The following is a 19,964-nucleotide window of genomic DNA, read 5'->3' on the forward strand; positions in this document are numbered from 1 at the left end:
TCAGTGATGTTCAAACATGAAAGCACTTAAGATCACTCATGTAACAAAGTCCTCCACAGACAATATATCACACATCCCTGATGTTCATTCCTGCTTTACTTTGTACCTTTTGTGTGTGCTTGTTCATTTTTGAGTTGAAAACTGTATAAAATTAACAAGAAATCCTGCTTGCAAAAAGGGTTCAATGCTTTCCCCCCAATTTGAACCTAATTATATTATTTCAACCTATTCAATAAAATGGATTTAGAGCATGATTACTAATAATGGATACAGTTGTAATTAGGCCTGTGTTGAAACAATCGATTTCCCAATTCTAAATCGATTCTCATATTAATTCCTAAAAATCGATTCATATGTCTAAAGATCGATTTCTTTTTATTTTTTGGGGTTTTTTTTTTTTAAATTTTTATTTATTTATGTTTTTGTTTTTTTTTCATCATTACATTACAAGTTTTGGTTATTTTTTTGTTTATCCCCAAAAAAGGAATGTTTTGTTGGACACGAGAATAACTGGTGCCATGTTTTTGCCTTTAAATATGTTTAAAGGTATGAAAACAAAGTGTTAGGTTGTAATTGCATACATTGTCTATATTTCATTACTTTATATACTGTCTTGGGGTTACATTTGCAAAAAATGCTAAAAACCAAATGCTCAAAAATTAAAAACCAAAATAGACCGAAAATGGAACAAATAAAAACGGAATGTGGGAAAAATAAAACCGGTTTCATCCGTCTCTGTTTGCTGCCCTGGATCTGTTTGGTAATTCTGACCCACATTATGTTTCCGTTTCAGTTCTATCAGCATTCTGGGAGCTGATTGGTCCTTACAGCATCATTAGCTGCAATACTTGCTGTTGAATCTCAATATAATACTAATATAATATTTAGTAGTAATATTTTGCATAACTACAGTCATAATTCATGCAACAGCTGAAAAAGCAGTTTTAATAACACTAACCCAAATCAATATCGGAATCGAATCGAATCGGATCGAATCAAATCTTGATAATCGATTCTTAATCTTAAGAATCGGAATCGAATCGATTCTTGACATTTGAATGGATCCCCAGCCCTAATTGTAATCAGTTAAGAAGTATTGTTTGTCCTCAGGAGAAGGAGTTTTGTATGTTAAGTGGCTCCATGGCTGCAGTACCTGTATGTTTAAATATACTAAAGATAAAAGAAACAATGGTACTCATGGTCTCCATGGTATTATAACCCTCTCATTGTGGAACACAGATTATTTCTGCCTTTGCATTATTTTGGTCAATCCCCAAAAGGAAATGCCATTTTGTGACAGTGACCAAGCACCTTCCCAACATAACCAGAACAAACCTTCCCCCTAGCAAGCTAAGGTGAGAGGATACGTCTCCATGGTGGTTCTATTTGGAGCTGAAAATACAAGTTAAGGTTAGTTGACACTGACTTTCTTTGTAATAAAACCTGCTTTCTGTAATACACTCAATACACTCCAAATTCAGTTTCATCATATCCTGAACAAAAGCAGGATATGTTCAGATGGTATTGCTATTGGTATTACTATTACAGTAGGTCTGGCAAATATCGCGGAGCTAGGCCGTTTTGGAGTTTATATGCAAGTAATAAAACTTTGAATTGGACTGTAAGTTTTACGGGGAGCTAACGGAGAGAAGCTAACACTGAAGAGACGTGGTCTCTTTTTTTGAATCCTGTCAGCACTCGCGCTGCTGCATGTTGGATCAGTATAAGTACTCATAGTTTATTTGTTAGTCCTTTATTGTAATCTAATCCGCTATATAGTCAGAACATATTTCATCCATACCTGCCATTATTATATAAACATTTGATCAAATGTTTTCTCTTAAAGGAGCATGAGGCTCCTTTTAAGAAATGAGACTCTCTAGCGCCACCCTTCACCACGACGGCCGTCGGGGGTACTGCAGCCAACAGTTAAGCCGGCACGGGAGAACGGGGAGAACGCGCATGCAGCGTCATGTGACGTCACATCCGCAGCCCAGCGCGGGAAATTTGGGCCCGAATTGCAGCACATTTTGCAGCACACAGCCTGTTCAAGGCAACAGAGAGATACACTAGAGGGCTCATTCTTTTGGGTTTGGAACGCTTCATCTGACATTATTACTAGAAAACTTAAAACATATACAAATTTTTTTTCATAAATCCTGCCTCAAGCTCCTTTAAAATTGCTTATATTTCCCAGATGTTATCACCATCTGTGCCTTCATTTACATATTGTTGAATCAGTTTTACATGTACAACATTGCTTACATTAGCAAAGGTAATCAGAGCCTTAATTCTATAAAAAGTACAGAGGATCTCTGGAGTAGCTGTTTTTCCACCTATATTTGGCGCATTTTAGTCCACTCTTCTTTGTGTATCCCTTCATGCTCCATTAGTTCATAGGGGAAGTTGCTTTAAGATGTAATTTGTATGTCTCTCACCAGATGTGCTCTGGGGCGTTAGTGTGGTCTTTGGCAGAGCCATTCAGAGAAAAAACCCGTCTAGCACTTATTCCTGAGTCCAGTTACATATGCTCCAAGTATATCCCGGCAGGTGCTTCAGTCTGAGGTTATATAATAGCTATCTGATGCAGTTGAGATGCAGCTCAGAGCAGAGAGATGCAGCTCAGAGCAGCTGTCTTCAGTAACCAACATATTAGCCAATCAGAAAATAAAAGTTTTTGTTGCCGGGTAAGGTCTGAGGCCCCGTTTACACGGAGCAAAAACGGTGGCGTTTTCATGCGTTTTGGCCATTCGTTTACACGAAAACGGAGCTCAAAGTCACCAAAAACGATCATTTCTGAAAACTCCGGCCAAAGTGGAGATATTCAAAAACTCAATTTTCATGTTTGCTTGTAAACAGAGAGAAACAGAGATTTAGGCTTCAGAACGTCACATTATGCGACAGAAACGTCACCAGCGTCATTTGTGCGACCTGTGTTTACAATTTGTTTGGCCACCGTCAATATTTTCTTGTATTTTACCTGTTTTATATTCTAAAGTCACACTTAAAAGTAACTCCACTTCTCTGTCACTCCAAATGAAAGACTCTCGTTCATCTTGGAAGTAACTGGCAGTCCAGGCTGATTTATGGTTCCGCGTTACACCAACGCAGAGCCTACGGCGTAGGGTACGCGGCGACACGCACCGTACGTAGGCTACGCCGTCGATTTAACGCGGAACCATATTATTCAGGCTTCACACGTGTCATTTGTTGACGTTTTTTTCCAGGATTCCGATTGGCTAGCATGACTTTATGCTTCTCGTTACACTGCCCCCTGCAGGTTTGGATGCTCATAGCACCTTAACAGCGTATTTATGCACGCACGCACGCATGCACGCACACGCACGCTATAACTACCACTGTTCAAAGGGCCTAATTGGGGCTAAATGTGTTTTTCTTTATCACATTTGTTTGTTGTTTGTTTAGAGCAGAATGAGGCCACTGCTGTTCAAGGGGCCCATTTGATTGTGTTACTATTTTTATCTTTTATTTGTGTTGTACATCACTAAGACTAATTGTTTAATATAGCATGAATATTGTTAAGAGACAATGGCCAGTGGCAGTGTTTTCCTCCAAGCTAACTTCCAAACTTGAGAGCCCTGTGTGGCACCCCGAGGTGTTTCTCGGACTTCATGGCTTGAATGTGCAGAACTCACGAGTCCTTAGGTCAGCAAAATGCAGAATTTGGATGAATAGCAAAGGTTCAAAATGCCACAACTGCCACAATGGCTTAAAATCAAATTTTAACCCCTGGAAACGGCAGCCTTGCATTATAAGCATCCACACAAAATAACGCCATATTGCCAATGTAATGCTAATGCTAGATAGCTAACTCAGTGTAACAATTCACATTCAGGCAGTATTGCTTCTAGATCAATGCAGAGGTGTTGGGATTCTGATGTTAAAAGTACAGGGTTAACAGTAACCAATAAATAAATAGAGCAAGATAAAAAGCAATAAAACAACGCTAAATATCATCTTACTTATCCACATTCGAGTCTGAATCTTGTGGCTATGTCAAGTTATTATTTTTTTGTGCGTTACTATCATATGGCAACACAGTCTTACACCACAGAACCACAACAGAACATTAGTCAGAAGTAGAATGTGGTAGTTTCACAACAAGGGCCTAAAAAATGCAAAAAATAATTATAAACCTTCTGGCTTTCATAATTCTTACATCCTGAAATCTGCCTTTTGAAGTTGTAGCTGAATTGTGAGGAAACGTCACACAAGCTAGAAAAAAGATAATTAAAAATGTGTTTATATTTCACATACTTATATTTAGCATTACATGCCACAGATGTGATATTGCACAACTATAAAAAAAAGCATTTATTAGGCGGTAGGAAAGGAGAAAATGTGGCATCACACTCTTGACTGTTACTCCTGAGAAGAATTTCAAGCTTAACTAAGCTGCAAATTGAAATATTATCTACTGTCTGGGCTCCATTTTCACTACATACCACTATTTTTATAAAACATGATTTTTTTTACCCTTTTTTGCACTGCCAGCTGTGCGTATAATACTTTTTGTATTTAATTTTTTTAGCCACCCAAATAATTTACTATAATCATTGTCACTTATAGTTTTTATACTACATTGCCTTTACTCAATTCATCAATGCAAACCAACACTACTGCCTAAAATATAATTAAAAGTATGGGATTTCCAAAAAGAAGGTATCATAATCATTGTCCCAAGACAATGTTTAACCATTGTAAAGTTTCTGGAGCTTATTATCTTATCTGAATTTATCTGAATGTATGAGTAAATGTTTTTTACAAATTCTTTTATTTTCGTCTGATCATTCTTTAAGCATAATTTAACATAAATTAGGACAATGACTGATTATATAATGGAAAGAACAGTTGTAATACATGTAGATGGCCGCTATTCTAAAAACACAGCTCAAATGCTGATAGCTCAAAATTTGAAATGCAATTAATTAGTTAAATTTCCAAAGCCAGTTAACGATGGATAACTAACGTTCATCTGCTCCAACACATCAGTAGGATTTAACACACAAGATGAATGTGAATGTGAGTCATATCCACTCTGAGAAAGCAGCTGTCCACTTCACATTCAGCTACTGCTACAGCTTGTACTGTCTCTGTAACTACTGTATGCAACATTTACATAATAGAGATTACTATTGCCATCGTGTTTTATATTGTGCAAGGAAAGAATCCACATTTAAAAAAAGAGAAGTTTATGTTTAATGCCGCTTAAAATGTATCAACTAACTGAATAAATCACAGATGGCTCTATTTAAATGCTGCCAGTAAGGTGAGTTTGTACTCAAGAAAGCCTCTTCCTTTCAGATAGATGGATGACTGAGAGGCAGAAATTCCATGCCATAAATCTGAGAGTATATTTTTCTCTTTTTCCCCTCAAAGGACTGCAGAAAATGCCTAGACCTGGCTTTTTATACTGAATCAATACTTTCTAATCAAGGCATGCCTGCCATCATTTTAATAATGATGAGGAAACTACTCCCTCATAGTCATTAAGGTTTAAAGCCAAGATATTTCAAGATCTAATTTCACATTCTGCCAGTCTTTTTATGGCTTGATGATAGTTCAAGTATAATTGAAAGCTGAAGACTGGAATGCTTTAATAAGACAGTGAAGTGATATCCATCTTTGTAAGATACGCTGCTCTATATATTCTGCTCCTTTATTTCACAACAACTTATTACTTTAACTGAACTGATTCCTGCTATTCTATTAGACATGTCTTCCTTCTGTTGAAATTATTGTAGAGAAGCAACGCCTTGCAAGGATACAGCTGAAAACGAAGACAATCTTACTATATAGTTTTCAGTTCAAATTCAGGCAGCGGCTTCTGTGTTTATATGTTCATTATGAAAATGGTTTTAGTTGATCATATAGATATTTTCGCAATAAATTTTTTTTTTGTTTAAACTTTAAATCATGCCTTTTATCTATGTTTTAATGTGTTTGTAAAGCTCTGTCAATCACCTTGTTGTTGAATTGTGCTATAGAAATAAACTTGCCTTGCCTTAAGTAAATCATATTAATGCAGTTGCAGTTAATCATCAATGATCAATAATTAAGTCAATGGAGTCAAGATAGTTCAGTGGTTGAAGATGTGGTCAAATATTATGATCTTATTGCACCTGAAAAATCTAAAGTACAAATACATACAATGCCGTACAAATACATGCCGCTTCAAAGAAAAAAGTAATAAAAAGGACAATACTAAAATTGTGTGATGTGGTTTTAGCATCTGTGGAAATCACGATGAAACATCTTTCCCTCTAAACTGCATTAACTCCACAACTAACAATCTTTCTTTCATTATCAAACAGATAAACCTGCATTCATTTAAAGAGCATTAACAGTATAGTTGAAGCCGTCACCACCAAATCAGTAAACTGAAAACAAGCCATCACTAAAATTGCAGCTTGTCAGTTGTGAAGATTCCACAAAAGTTACAGAAAGCTATTAAGATGAAAGAATAAATTGGACAGATGGGAAACCCCACAGTTTCCATCTCCTTGAAGCTCAGATTGTTTAGAAAAATTGCTACATTTGGATGATGCAAAACCACTTAACATTGCAAACTGGTTACCAAATCCACCACATTTTTGTCTCTGTGGGCAAAATGAACAACTTAACATTTTGATGATGCATCATGCTTGTGGTGAACATAGTGTGGTCTGCTTTGTAAAGTGGAGGAGCAAAAAGACCTTGAAGATGAAGTGCATAGATAAACATCGTTTTGGGGAATATGAGAGTGGTTCTCACTCCTGCATGTGGTGTTGTGTTGAGCTCACTCTTGGGTAGAAAGGCATACTGGATTCATGAACTCTGTAGGATCAGGTGAATCTTTAATGAGGTTCTGACTGTACCACGATTTCTCGAAAGTTTTTTAACATTTCTCCTTTTCTGTATGTTTTCCATATAACCCAACAACGACAATCTGGTGGATATGTGAAATAATACACCATTGACACATTATATATCTACAGAAAATATCTGTTTGTGAGGCGGAAGCTGACTATTACTGTCTTGTGATTTCCACATGATCTTGAAACTTTCAGGTGAATTTGTAATCTCTGTTGGCTTATACATTTCTGAACAGTCTTTTTGCCAAAATAAATCTCCAACCTCATCTAAACTTCATTTTTTACTGTATATATATATATATATATATATATATATATATATATATATATATATATATCTCTGCAAACACTAGGCTACCTGTGACACAACCTCCCAGAATGCATGAGGGCTGCTTAATTTACGTCTGTCTGTCATTAATTCAGATTTTAAACTCTTTTACTTTTTAATGCATTTCTTAAAATCGTTTTTATGTTAAGCACTTTGAATGGTCCCTTTTATATGAAAAGTGCTATAAAAATAAACTTGCCTTGCCTTGAAATGTTTCCCAAGGTCATGCTGAGGATGGATCAAATCTGCAGTGTAGCTGGAATACTGCGCTTTCACCCCTAGTGGGACCCATGACTTTGGACGTTAGATTAATAGTCAATTAATATCTAGCATCTAAAAATGTAATGTAGGATTAAAAGAAAGTTAAAGGATGGTGAACTTAAAAATATCCGTGTCCCCTTTATCATCATGAGGAGTTTAACCCAGATTGACAGAAACTGCAATCAAACATGCATGTGGTATCATCAGCTCAGTTTTGCTATAAAACAAAACAATCCATAGCATTGATAGCCATCTCTGCAATGAAGGTTGCATAAATACTATATAAGGACACATATACATTTTAATAATTGGTCAAATTAAATAAGATGCACATTGACGTTGTTTTGTGCTACACAACATTTTCTCACTGCAGCTAATTATATGCCTCGTGCCACCAACAATGGTTAAAACCTGCAAAAATGCAGAAAATATTATTTATTTTTCACATAAGTCATTTTTCAACTTAGTCAAAATTTAATCAAATATAAAACAATGTCTTTGTAATCATTTTGACTGTGAATGTGATCACAATGTGATGCATAGGCAACTTAAACATACTTTTCTTCCTACACTGTCAAGATGCTGTCAGCTTGTAGGTTAAATATATTGCCAATGCTATATTGTCAACAGATGGCTACGTGCTTAGATTCATAGGTAATTTCTCACTGATCTGGGTTTATTTGCTTAATTTTTCTGTCCACTTGAGCGCAAAGCAAGATGGAAAATCAGTTATAAACTACTTTTAGGAGGTACTATATCATAGGATATGTTGAGTGTGCTAAATAGGGTTTAGCCCAGGGGTCGGCAACCCGCGGCTCAAGAGCCGCATGCAGCTCTTTAGCGCCGCCCTAGTGGCTCCCTGGAGCTTTTTAAAAAAATTATTTTTTCCTTTTTTTCTCTTCTTTCTTCTTTTTTCTATTTTTTTTCCTTATTTTTTCCTTTTTTTTTACTTTTTCCTTTCCTTTTTAATCTCGATATTTCGACTTTTTTCTCAAAATTTCAACTTTTTTCTCGACATTTTGACTTTTTTCTCAAGATTGTACTTCAACATTAATCTTGACATTTCGACTTTTTTCTCGAAGTGCATAATGAAAAAAAAAATATTCCCCCAGTTATAACTAATATAGATACATGCAGCATGTGTTGTATTCATTCTAAGGCTTATACAAGACTTTTCATTTTTTGCGGCTCCAGACATATTTGTTTTTTGTGTTTTTGGTCCAATATGGCTCTTTCAACATTTTGGGTTGCCGACCCCTGGTTTAGCCACTTTCTTTTTTTTTTTTTAAAGATTTCTTTGGGCTCTAGTGGCCCTTTATTGAAGATGCAGACTGGAAAGGGGTAGAGAGAGAGAACGGGGAAGACACGCAGCAAAGGTGCGCAGGCCGGGATTCGAACCTGCGACCGCTGCAGGAGGAGGACTGTAGCCTCAGTATATGAGCCGCTGCTTAACCCACTGCGCCACCGAGCGGCCCCGGTTTAGCCACTTTCATCTAATATTCTGGACAACGCTAACAAAAGGGTGACCATGCTTAATGGACTCTGATGACAGCCTACATTCCAACTTTTCATCTATTTTAAATGTCTATATATACAGTACATAGAATAAATACTACATAATGTATTGCATTTCACCTCTATCTCTCTTCCTGTGTGTTTACATAAATTACAATACATTATCAGGCATCACATGAAACAGCCCACTGTGCCATAAATGAAACTACAAAAAAAACGTACCTCCAGGAAGCATCTAACCATGTCTTGTAAAGACTGATATAATGCAATCATGACAAAAAAATTACTTCTAACGTGAGTCTTTTTCCTCCTGAATGGCAGGTGAAAAGGGAAAACACATCAGTGTGTCCCAGAGGGTCTGGAGCTAAAATGCAGGACAGGTGTCCAGGCCCTGCAACTGAAAGATGTTTGAGCATCAGACATTTATGTGGTTCCGCTCTCTGATGGTGAAACCCTGAGGCTCGTGCCACTGTTTATCAACCACGGTGACAGTTTCAGGACAAGTTCATAAACAGCTACAGCAGGAGGCTGAGTTGTTCAAGGATGTCACCAACTCGACACTGTCTCATCAAAGGAAGGAAGATAATGAAAATGCTGCAGAGAAACATCTCTATTACACATTATTCAGCTGAGTTTTACAGTATATAATTAGCATGGCTGTAAAATGTAACAGATTGTGCTCGACTGTCAAGTTTGGTTTAGTTCTAGTGTTTCATTTATTTTGGGAGGCGTATAATAGAGTTCATGGTTTTCACTGTACCGCCTTCACACATCTTTTAGGAAAGTTCTCTTAACAACCATAACCAAAAAAAATGAACTGATCTGATAATGAAACAATGGCCTAGTAAGGCCACCAAGCTTTGTCAAAATCCCAAAATGTGTTCTTCTTCTAGCCATATTAATTAAGGATGCACTCAGTGGAGTCTGAGTGTCCCAGAATGGATTCATGAACTGATGGAAGTCATGGCAGAGGAGAAAGCTCACCATTTTAAGTCAAAACTTCAAAATACTATGGTTTTGTGGAACAGAATGAAGTTTGAAGATGTTAACATTTCAGAATGCAGTTCATATAAAAATAAAGCCTATTTTAAATTTCAATACTATAGACGGGATGCGACTTCACAGCGGGTTTTCGCCCACTGAGTGACAGAAAGACTGAGTGACAGAAAGACTGAGTGTCAGAAAGACTGAGTGACAGAAAGACTGAGTGTCAGAAAGACTGTGTGGCAGCATAAATGTGAAGTTAATTAAACTTCTGAATTAGTTTTGTCCTTATAAACTATCACATGCAGATCACCCGAGTTCACTTCCTGAGTTCTGTCAGGGGGGGGTCGACTGTCCGACAACTGTCTTATTGTCTTTAAAGGTTAGCTAAGGGTTAGTTGGACCATCTGTTTCAAGACCCCCATGAAGTTCCTGTTTTTAGTCAAGAAGACATTTGACCTATGTGACCCGTTGTTTTTAAAGATGTCCGTTTGTTTCTGCATACCACAGATTAGTTTCCTCTTTAACTGAAAAGTCACATGTGTGTCTTTGTAACCCCAACGTCTGTTCATTGTCTGTCTATTTAACTGCTGACTATCCTTATATGGTCATTTTCCTTTCACAGTTTCTCAATAAAAGCTGATGCAAAGAAGGAGCCAGCAAGCATTTCGTCGAGAGCCATAGAGAGCCATGTTGATCTGCAAGGCTCCGACTTTGCATCCCTTTCTGCAGAAAGCGCCTTAAAAATCATTGTAACAGTCTCTGTGTCTTTCCTCGTTTCGAATTTATGTTATGTTGATTTAAGGACCCAACAATAAACTTTCAGTTTGAGCAACTGGAAAACATCTAAAATGGGAAAGAGCTGTTGTGCGATCGACTGTACTCATAGATTTAGCAAGAAATCGGAGTTATCATTTTCAGACTACCGAAAAATAAGCTTGAGAGAGACAAATGGATCGCTGCAATTCACAGAAACAACTGGATTCCAGGCACCGAAACGTGGATTTGCGGTTCCCATTTTGTATCAGGTAATGTTGGATTTTTGGGTAGCTAACGTTAAACGGTCAAATCATAAAGTTCCGTGTCCTCATCACTTTAATTTCTACAACAAATCCTGCCTTATTAGGACCAAGCGTTGAACGAGGCAAATCAAGCAGAAATCATCCCTTTTCGGGTCTGCATCACTAACATGTACACTACTTACATTTCAGAGGAGTGACCATAAGACTGGGAAACCTATAACATAGACTGTACAGTAGATATGACAATTAAGCATACTATAATAATTCCAAGTTCAGTGTGTACGTATATTAAGAGTTAAGTGTCAGTAGCAACTTCCCTCTGCAGAAAAATTAGTAGTCTACAAGTGAAGGTATGTTCTCTCACAAAAAAAAGTGAAACACTTTAGTTGTAATATGAAATAAATAAATACAATAAAAACAAAAAAAAAAGATAAACACAGTTGCTTTGATTTGGTAATATCATGCTTTGCCCTGAAAGCAGTTGGGAGGGAAAATGACACAGCCAGCTTGTTCTGCTCCTGCAGCTTTTCCCCCCTGTGCTGCGGGAACTGTCTGGAAATGAAAAAGACGAAAGAGGAGCAAAACTAGATGTCCTGCCCCGGGACGAATAACAGAGCTTTAACAGCGAAGAGACATAAGCTATGTGGAATGGTGATCCAGGAAGGTGCAACACGCATGTGAGGATTTCTGAAAACTCTGTGCCGATTAAATTAATAGCATAGAGACACCCAAAACAACCTAAGACTGTGGCTGCAACAGGGACTATTTTTATTCAGTGCTGAAGGATAATATGTGACCAGACACATTAGGGACTGTAAAAATGACAACAGGGACCATTTTTAGATTGCATAATACTTCCTGAAAGCACATACAGGGGAGGCAATATTGCACCTTCGTGGGATCCTTGTGAATTTCCTTTTTCCTGGATTACCTCTACTCCTACCTTCACCTTGGCTGCCTCAGCAGCTACCAGGGCCTCATTCACAGCTACCTGGGCTACCAGGGCTACAACCACAGCTACCTGGGCTTCAACCACAGCTACCTGGGCTTCAACCACAGCTACCTGGGCTTCAACTACAGCTACCTGGGCCTCAACCACAGCTACCTGGGCTTCAACTACAGCTACCTGGGCTTCAACTACAGCTACCTGGGCCTCAACCACAGCTACCTGGGCTTCAACCACAGCTACCTGGGCTTCAACTACAGCTACCCGGGCCTCAACCACAGCTACCCGGGCCTCAACCACAGCTACCTGGGCTACCAGGACTACCAGGGCTTCAACCACAGCTGCCTGGGCTACAACCACAGCTACCAGGGCTACAACCACAGCTACCTGGGCTTCAACCACAGCTACCTGGGCTTCAACCACAGCTACCTGGGCTACAACCACAGCTACCAGGGCTACAACCACAGCTACCTGGGCTTCAACTACAGCTACCTGGGCCTCAACTACAGCTACCTGGGCCTCAACTACAGCTACCTGGGCCTCAACCACAGCTACCTGGGCTTCAACTACAGCTACCTGGGCCTCAACCACAGCTACCTGGGCCTCAACCACAGCTACCTGGGCTACAACCACAGCTACCTGGGCTTAAGCCACAGCTACCTGGGCTACCTGGGCTTCAACCACAGCTGCCTGGGCTACAACCACAGCTACCTGGGCTACAACCACAGCTACCTGGGCTACCAGGGCTACCAGGGCTTCAACCACAATATTTCATTATTGTAATATGCATTTTTTGCTCAAGTCACTTTAAACTCAAGTCACTTTAGATACAATCAATACTGCTTTTAAAAGCTGCTAAATATATTTTGTTACTATGTATGTTTTATGTTTGTTCCCTTGTTTAATTGTATTGTTTGACTGAATTGTTTTTATGTTTTCTGTGGGGACTGCGGGTGGAAACTAGCATCTCTGCTAAAACCCGGTGTATTTACACTGCTTAATGTAGTGTTCATTAATAGGCTTATGCATTGTCCCGTCTAAATAAACTTTGATTTGATTTGAATGCAGAAGGGATCTCCAATAAATCTTTATACTAAGATCTCCTTGTGAAAATGGTTTTAGACCGATAGCAAAACGTTAGAAACAACTTGTTACAGTTTTGCTAATGGGTTACAATATGAATTTGAGACTGAGCATAAGAATTCCTCCAAAAATCCCAAGGCAAGTCTTACTTTCATCTGCAATTAGTTAAAACAGTTTGGACCCGGAAGCCCATGTTCTAACCAAGTTCTCCTCCACTCCACTGCCGCTGTGCACTGCAGTGATTGGGAGGGAAGGGAGAAGCTGTGATCCAGCAGTCAGAGTTGATATAAATGTACGGTACTTTGCAAAAATCTTAGGGACCCCTATTTATTAATTTTCCAATGAATCTAAGATACAGAGAGAAAAAAAAAAGAATCTGGTTCTCTTACTAAATACTCAATTTTGCTTCCAGATACATTTTGTTTTGAGCATTCTGTGGTTTTAGTTTCAGTATATAGCCTAGTATCTTAAATTGTATTTTCTCATTCTTTTTGTCCGACAAAAACATTTTAGGTTTTTTAATTACCTTACATGTTTTGGCGATTCCTTTTGCTTTCATCAGTCACAAGAGGGTGTGTGTGACCCGTCATTTATCAGCTGATTCACCTCTGATGAAGGCGAAAACAATCGCAGAAACATGTAAGGTAATTAAAAAACCTAAACTTTTTTGTCGGACAAAAAGAATTAGAAAATTAAATTGTAAATCCATAGACAACACGAACTTTATTAAATCACTGTATCTTAAAGTTGACCAAGATATTTTTTTCTGGTAGCTCCCGAATATCAAAATCTATGGCATATTATGGCAAGGGACTGAAAAATAGATGTGGATGTCACTTAAACTTTGATGAGCCAACGAGACAGGGGGTCCTTAAGGTTTTTGGACAGTATTGTAATAACACCTGTCAATTAAGCGCCACTTGTCACTATGCCAGTATGTTGGGAATTGACATAATGAGGTCAAATCAATATTTCATTGACACCTGTGAGAGCTAGGGTGGCACTTTTCAGGAAGATGTGTATGTGGAACATCAATTAGTCTGTCATAATTTATTAGATTGTATATTAATCTATTTGAGGCAAGTGCCAGTTTTATTTGCAAAAAGCAGCAAGAGGATTTGCTGGTGTCAAGGACAAAGGGTGTTAATATTCACTCTTATTTTGATTACGCTGCAATGATATGATTACAGCCACAGATGTTAGTGTTCAAGATAATACAGTCTCAGACATTTTTTCTTCTTTACAGCACAGAGTTGCAATTCCTTTTAACTGAAAGTTGTTGTTTTTTTTTGTCTTTTTTTACTTTTACCATTGACAACCAACAGGCAAATGAATATCACTGTTTTGTCCTGGACCACAAGTGAGACAGCACATTTCAACTCCCAACTCTTCACATATTGGAGCTTGGTCAAAGGTCCTTTGCGCCATCTTTCAAAACACAAAGTACCTTTTTACTGTCATTGTTCGACATGCAAGGAGCTGTTCATCACATTAGTGCTGTTGGGCCACAGGCCTGAGTTGAACATAGGAAGTCTTAGGGTGCTTTGCTTTCACACCTGTCCCGTTTGGAGCAGTTGTTCCAAAACAGGGAGCGTTTCCCCCCCTAAACATCGGTTATGTATATATGTGTACATAGCAATCGTGCTCGGATGCGGCACAAAACAAGCGAGCCGAGATCGCCTAGGAGAGGTGGTCTCGGCTCGCTTCCATTCCAGACCTGGAGCGGTTCGTTTGCAGTGAGAACAGAATCCACACAGAAACACACAGAAACACACAGAAACAAACTATCCACACTCGGTTACGATGCTCCATAGTTGTTGTTTTTCCCGGGGTACGGAAGTGGAAACTTCTTCCACGTTCATTTCTGACCAATGAGAGAACAGTTGGTTCGCGCATGGCATTTGTTAACAGCCGCCAACAAATCCTGCCTTGAAGTAGGAGCAAGCGTCAAAACTTTTGTATTCCTTCAAGCTTTGCTTCGAGTATTTTTTTATAGAAATTAAGTACATAGAAATATCAGGAAACTTGATTCGTGGCCAAATATTAATGTCCATGGACCACTGGTTCTTGGTAACTGTACCAAATATTAATGTCCATGGACCACTGGTTCTTGGTAACTGTACCAAATATTAATGTCCATGGACCACTGGTTCTTGGGGTAACTGTACCAAATATTAATGAACATGGACCACTGGTTCTTGGGGTAACTGTACGGGTCACTGTCAAGTCCAACTGACTTTAATTTAAGCCGATAATCAGCTGTTATCCCGTCTTCTCCACTAGTTGCAGCCATTTTGCCACTCAATGCAAGTAAGGGGGCTGGTCCAGTGGGGAAGTGACGTCAATTCATACCCTCTATATAATATGTCCAAGGCATTTAACCACAGTTATATAATTGGCTTATTTTAAATAAAAATGGCAAATAAATGTCCACGTTAAGGAAATATTAAACTATATCACACTGCAACAAATGTTACTGTTAAAAGCGGCATTACCTCTAAGTTCTGCAATTACCCATGTTTGGATAATCGTATAAAGAAGAGATACACACCTATCATAACTGCTATTTAATGATACAGATAATAATACAGTTAAAAGTGCATTAATCCTTTATGTAACCATATCTGCACCCAGTGTGATGAGCGTGCAACACACAAAAGTGCACATGGTTGCTCTTGAGATGACACATGTGGAGTGAGAAGGCACACGGCACGCAAGAGTTTCACATGACTCACTGAAAGCTTTTTTAAAGTGACATCAATATGAAACAGCCAGAAATCACAACGGTCAACTTTTACATTTAACTGTGGCTACACCATGTGCAACACCATAGTATACTAACAGAAACCGTCTGGCAGCCCTTAATGGAATTGTCGCTCTTTCTATAGTCTAATGCGATTAATCCACTTCCTCAGTGAGCTAGATATCTATAGGGAAGCAATTAAAAACTACTCTTCTCAGTACATGGACTTCACACGCAGAAGTCCTTGGACAATAGTCTTGGAGTTTGTTTGGAAGAAGTGATTAGTGATTTTCTTTGGATATGAGGTGTTACGAGTGGATTAAAAAAGGACAACAGAAAAATAAAAGAGAGGAGGAAACTAAATATGGAAAAATATAAAGCAAGAACTGAAAAAGATGGAGGCAAGGAAGGCTGGGAGGAACAAAGGATGGGGAGGCATGAAAAAGGAGAACATTACAGTAATTAAGAAAGACAAATGAAAATAAGAGCAGTGCGTCATACACTGCAGGAAGGAAGAATAAAGAAAGACCGGACTAAGGAAGGACATAGGAAACAAAGGCGGAGAAGAGGCAGTGCAGTGAGAGAATAACTTACATGAGTGAATAAAAGACGACAAAAGTAAAACCAGGATGGAAAAAGCCAGATGATTAGAAAAAAATTAAGAAAGGAGAGGACAGAAGGATTCAAAGTAAATCATACGATGAGGAAAGCATCAAAGTATTAAAGGAAAAGGGTAGAAGGACATAGAGTAAAGATGGAGGGAAGATTTGAGCTGATGAAAAGAGCAAGCAAAAATGAAGAAAGCAAGGATTGGGACGGAGAAAAGAACAAAAAACTTGATGAAGAAATGAGCCAAAAAAATGACAGAAAATGATAAAGACAATAAAAAACTAGACATGATAAAGAAAGTATGACATTCATACAAGAAGAAAGAAGAGATTGAAATGGAAGGAAGGAAAGAAAATGGTGGCTTAAGAAAAAAAGGAAGGAAAGGCGAAAATAAAATAAAGAAATTAAGAAATAAAGACAATGGGGCAAGACAAATATGAGAAAGAAAGAAATGAGGGGGGATAAGTATGTGATGTCAAGGTTGGAAGGAAAAACTTAGGGAGGGAAGAAGGAACAAAGCATTGAGGAATTCTTAAAGGAGCATGAAGCTCCTTTTAAGAAATGAGACTCTCTAGCGCCACCCTTCACCACGACGGCCGTCGGGGGTACTGCAGCCAACAGTGAAGCCGGCACGGGAGAACGGGGAGAACGCACATGCAGCGTCATGTGACGTCACATCCGCAGGACAGAGCGGGAAATTTGGGCCCGAATTGCAGCACATTTTTCAGCACACAGCCTGTTCAAGGCAACGGAGAGATACACTAGAGGAATCATTCTTTTGGGTTTGGAACGCTTCATCTGACATTACTAGAAAACTTAAAACATATACAAATTTTTTTCATAAATTCTGCCTCAATCTGGCCTCAAGCTCCTTTAAATGAGTGATTCTTTTTTCGACATTATGTAGTAGCTCGTACTTTTCAAAAAATGTTAGTGCATCTATTTTTTTTTTATTTCTTTTTATGGACATTCAGTGTTAGACATTCACATCCGATACATCATCTATGCATACATCATACATCTGTTTGTCCTAAATGTCGTAATAATGTTTTAGTTTTATGTCCAAACATTGAAAAGAAAGACAAACCAACAACTACTATGTACAAGTGGAGACTGATCTTTTCAACATAACACAGTCATTGACTTGAGAAAATAAAATCAGGCCTTTGGGGCGTGACCTAGTTGACCCAATTTTCCCAGTATGAGGTGAATTTCCCCAATTTCTGATTAATAAATGCCGTTATCTTCTCCATTTTATAAATGTCCATAGTAATTGCTATCCATACCTTTAAAGTTGGGCTCTCCTGTTAGCGTATCTATATGACCGAAATCCATTCATAAGATCCCCGTTCCCCACAACACAAACTGCCAACAAACAGACACTCCCATGGTTTCCACAAAGCCAGACTTTGTTTGTTTGTGCGATAAAGTAAAAGTAGTGTGCACTAACCTTGAGTGCCTCCTGCAGGCAACAAAGAATCTGAAGTGTTGCTCCTCCTTTTACAGAAGACTGCTGCAGCGTCCGTGCTGAGGAAGATGTCCCCCACCTCAGCAGCTCATTCTTTCACCTACAGGAAGACATTGATGAGCAACAGGGGGAAAAAGAGAGGATTAGAACTGTCAGTCTCGGACATTTGTATTACTTCTAATCCTCTTTTACACTCACTAATGTCAAGCAAATGTCAGCCCAAAACTGACGTGAGGTCTGGAGTTCACTGCAGCCTCTCGGGGCAGAATCATGTTCAGGATGACATTTGACTTGGAACATGTCTGTATTTGCAGGTTTTATTGTTACAGATGCTGCACTTGTGTTAATTTATCTGCATCTTATGTGTTCTTGTGTTCTCAGAGTGTTAACCTCTCGATGCCTTCCTGAGCAGAAATCCAAAGCATTTTCAGTGTTTTCGTGGGCTATTTTGGTTCGGGCTGCAAAAGGTGAGTTATTTAATTGAAATTCAATCTCTATTTAGTTGCTTACTTAATTAAGTTTACTAATGCTCATTTTATTTCTGCCTTAACCTATGTCCTTTTTTTATTTGTTTTTCAGTTTATATTTACACAAAAAGCACCGGAAAAAAAAGACATAGGCCTACATTTGTTTTGAAAAATCTTTTCTAATTTTTCAAAAATGTTACTACATGTCTATGATTTCTTTTCTCTGGTTTGTCAAATCTGCATCTTTCTCTTTTTGTTGTTGTTTCCAGTTCTTAAATTGCAACACTGAATTGTAGAAGCTGCTGTCGCTCGGCATTTGCCGTCCAATTGGAAATATTTCAAAATAGCACACATTTGTGAAATGCAGAGATGCAGGCTAAAGGTTTGCTCTACGTTTATATTGCCAGCATTGCCAACTCCTCAGTAAGGAAACTAAGTAAGGTATTGGCTTTACAATTTGTAAATAATTGTAACAGATGCTGAGGAGAAAGGAATAATATCATGGGAGCTATTTAAAAAAAGGCAGTAAAAACACGAATATGTACAAATTAACTTTCTTTTGTCGATTATTTTTTCTCATGTCACATTTCCAATCCTCCACCTCCAACTGATCATCTCCACCTAATTCTGAACATGGGGAACATTGAATTGTGACATCCGGTATACAGTATCACTCATACATACATAGATATATGCCACTAATCAAGACAAGAAAACTAAAAACAGATCAGACCAATCACAATATTGTATGAACTTAAAATGCACATATGTAAACTGGAACATTAAGGAAATAAGTGGAAAATGGACTATATACAGTATGTTGTTGTAAAGTCTATCCAGTGAGACATTGGTGATAAATTTGCTTTTGTCATCACAGAAATATGAAACTACCATATTCTAGCTTCAGCCATTCAGAATCCAGCCCCACACTGGTGAAGTTTGCTTAACAAATGAGATTTTAATCAACTAAGTACACTTACAACTTACGTGGTCTTTTGTGTTCTGCTGCAAACTTTGCTGTTCTCTATTGTTTAAATTGTGTTTTTGTATTTTGATTGTTGTACGGCGACCTTGAGTGCCATGAAAGGCGCCTAACAAATGAAATGTATTATTTTTTTATTATTATTAAGAAAGCACCTCATGATGAAGTCTAACACCATGGGACGACGCGAAGCGGAGAGAAGGGAGCTGTGGATCGTAAAAAGCCATCCAGGATGAAGCAACAAATATTCAAAAATACATCAAGAAGATTGCCCCTAAGGATAAGCTGCTAAGTGAACGTCTCACACACCAGAAATCCAGTGAGGATCCAGTGGCTGGAAAGGGATAGTCTGAAGGACGGCACGGGGCATTACTCATAGCATAACAAAAACAGACCTTGAGCACAAGAGTGATAGCGGCCGGGGTCTGCCACACCAGAAAGACCCGGCTGCAGACTCTGCAGAGATGCAAAGAGACAATCCAGCACATAATAGCGGGAAGCAAGTTGCTGTCAGCTAAAACATACTGTACGTGGAACAACACAACCAGGTAGTGATTATTGTATGGGTTGAAATTCCCAAAGTCAATGTTGGAGATTCCTCCGCACCTGTTGGAGAATAAAAGAGCTCCTGTGGGACTTCCAGACTGAAACTGAAAAACTGGTGATGGATATCCAACCGGA

At 38.5% G+C, this 19,964-nt stretch overlaps 1 protein-coding gene across 2 annotated transcripts in view; it reads right to left on the reverse strand.

Annotated features, from left to right (window-relative positions):
* The window catches only part of LOC133462599 (leucine-rich repeat and fibronectin type-III domain-containing protein 2-like), a 219,478-nt gene that overhangs the window by 138,875 nt on the left and 60,639 nt on the right, over window positions 1-19,964 (reverse strand). For both annotated transcript variants that reach the window (XM_061743920.1, XM_061743921.1), the window contains exon 2: window positions 17,817-17,934. The gene's annotated coding sequence lies outside the window, so the exon portion shown is untranslated. The remainder of the gene's footprint in view (window positions 1-17,816; window positions 17,935-19,964) is intronic.

The sequence above is a fragment of the Cololabis saira genome, chromosome 16, assembly GCF_033807715.1.
Source record: "Cololabis saira isolate AMF1-May2022 chromosome 16, fColSai1.1, whole genome shotgun sequence".
NCBI classification, from domain to species: domain Eukaryota; kingdom Metazoa; phylum Chordata; class Actinopteri; order Beloniformes; family Belonidae; genus Cololabis; species Cololabis saira.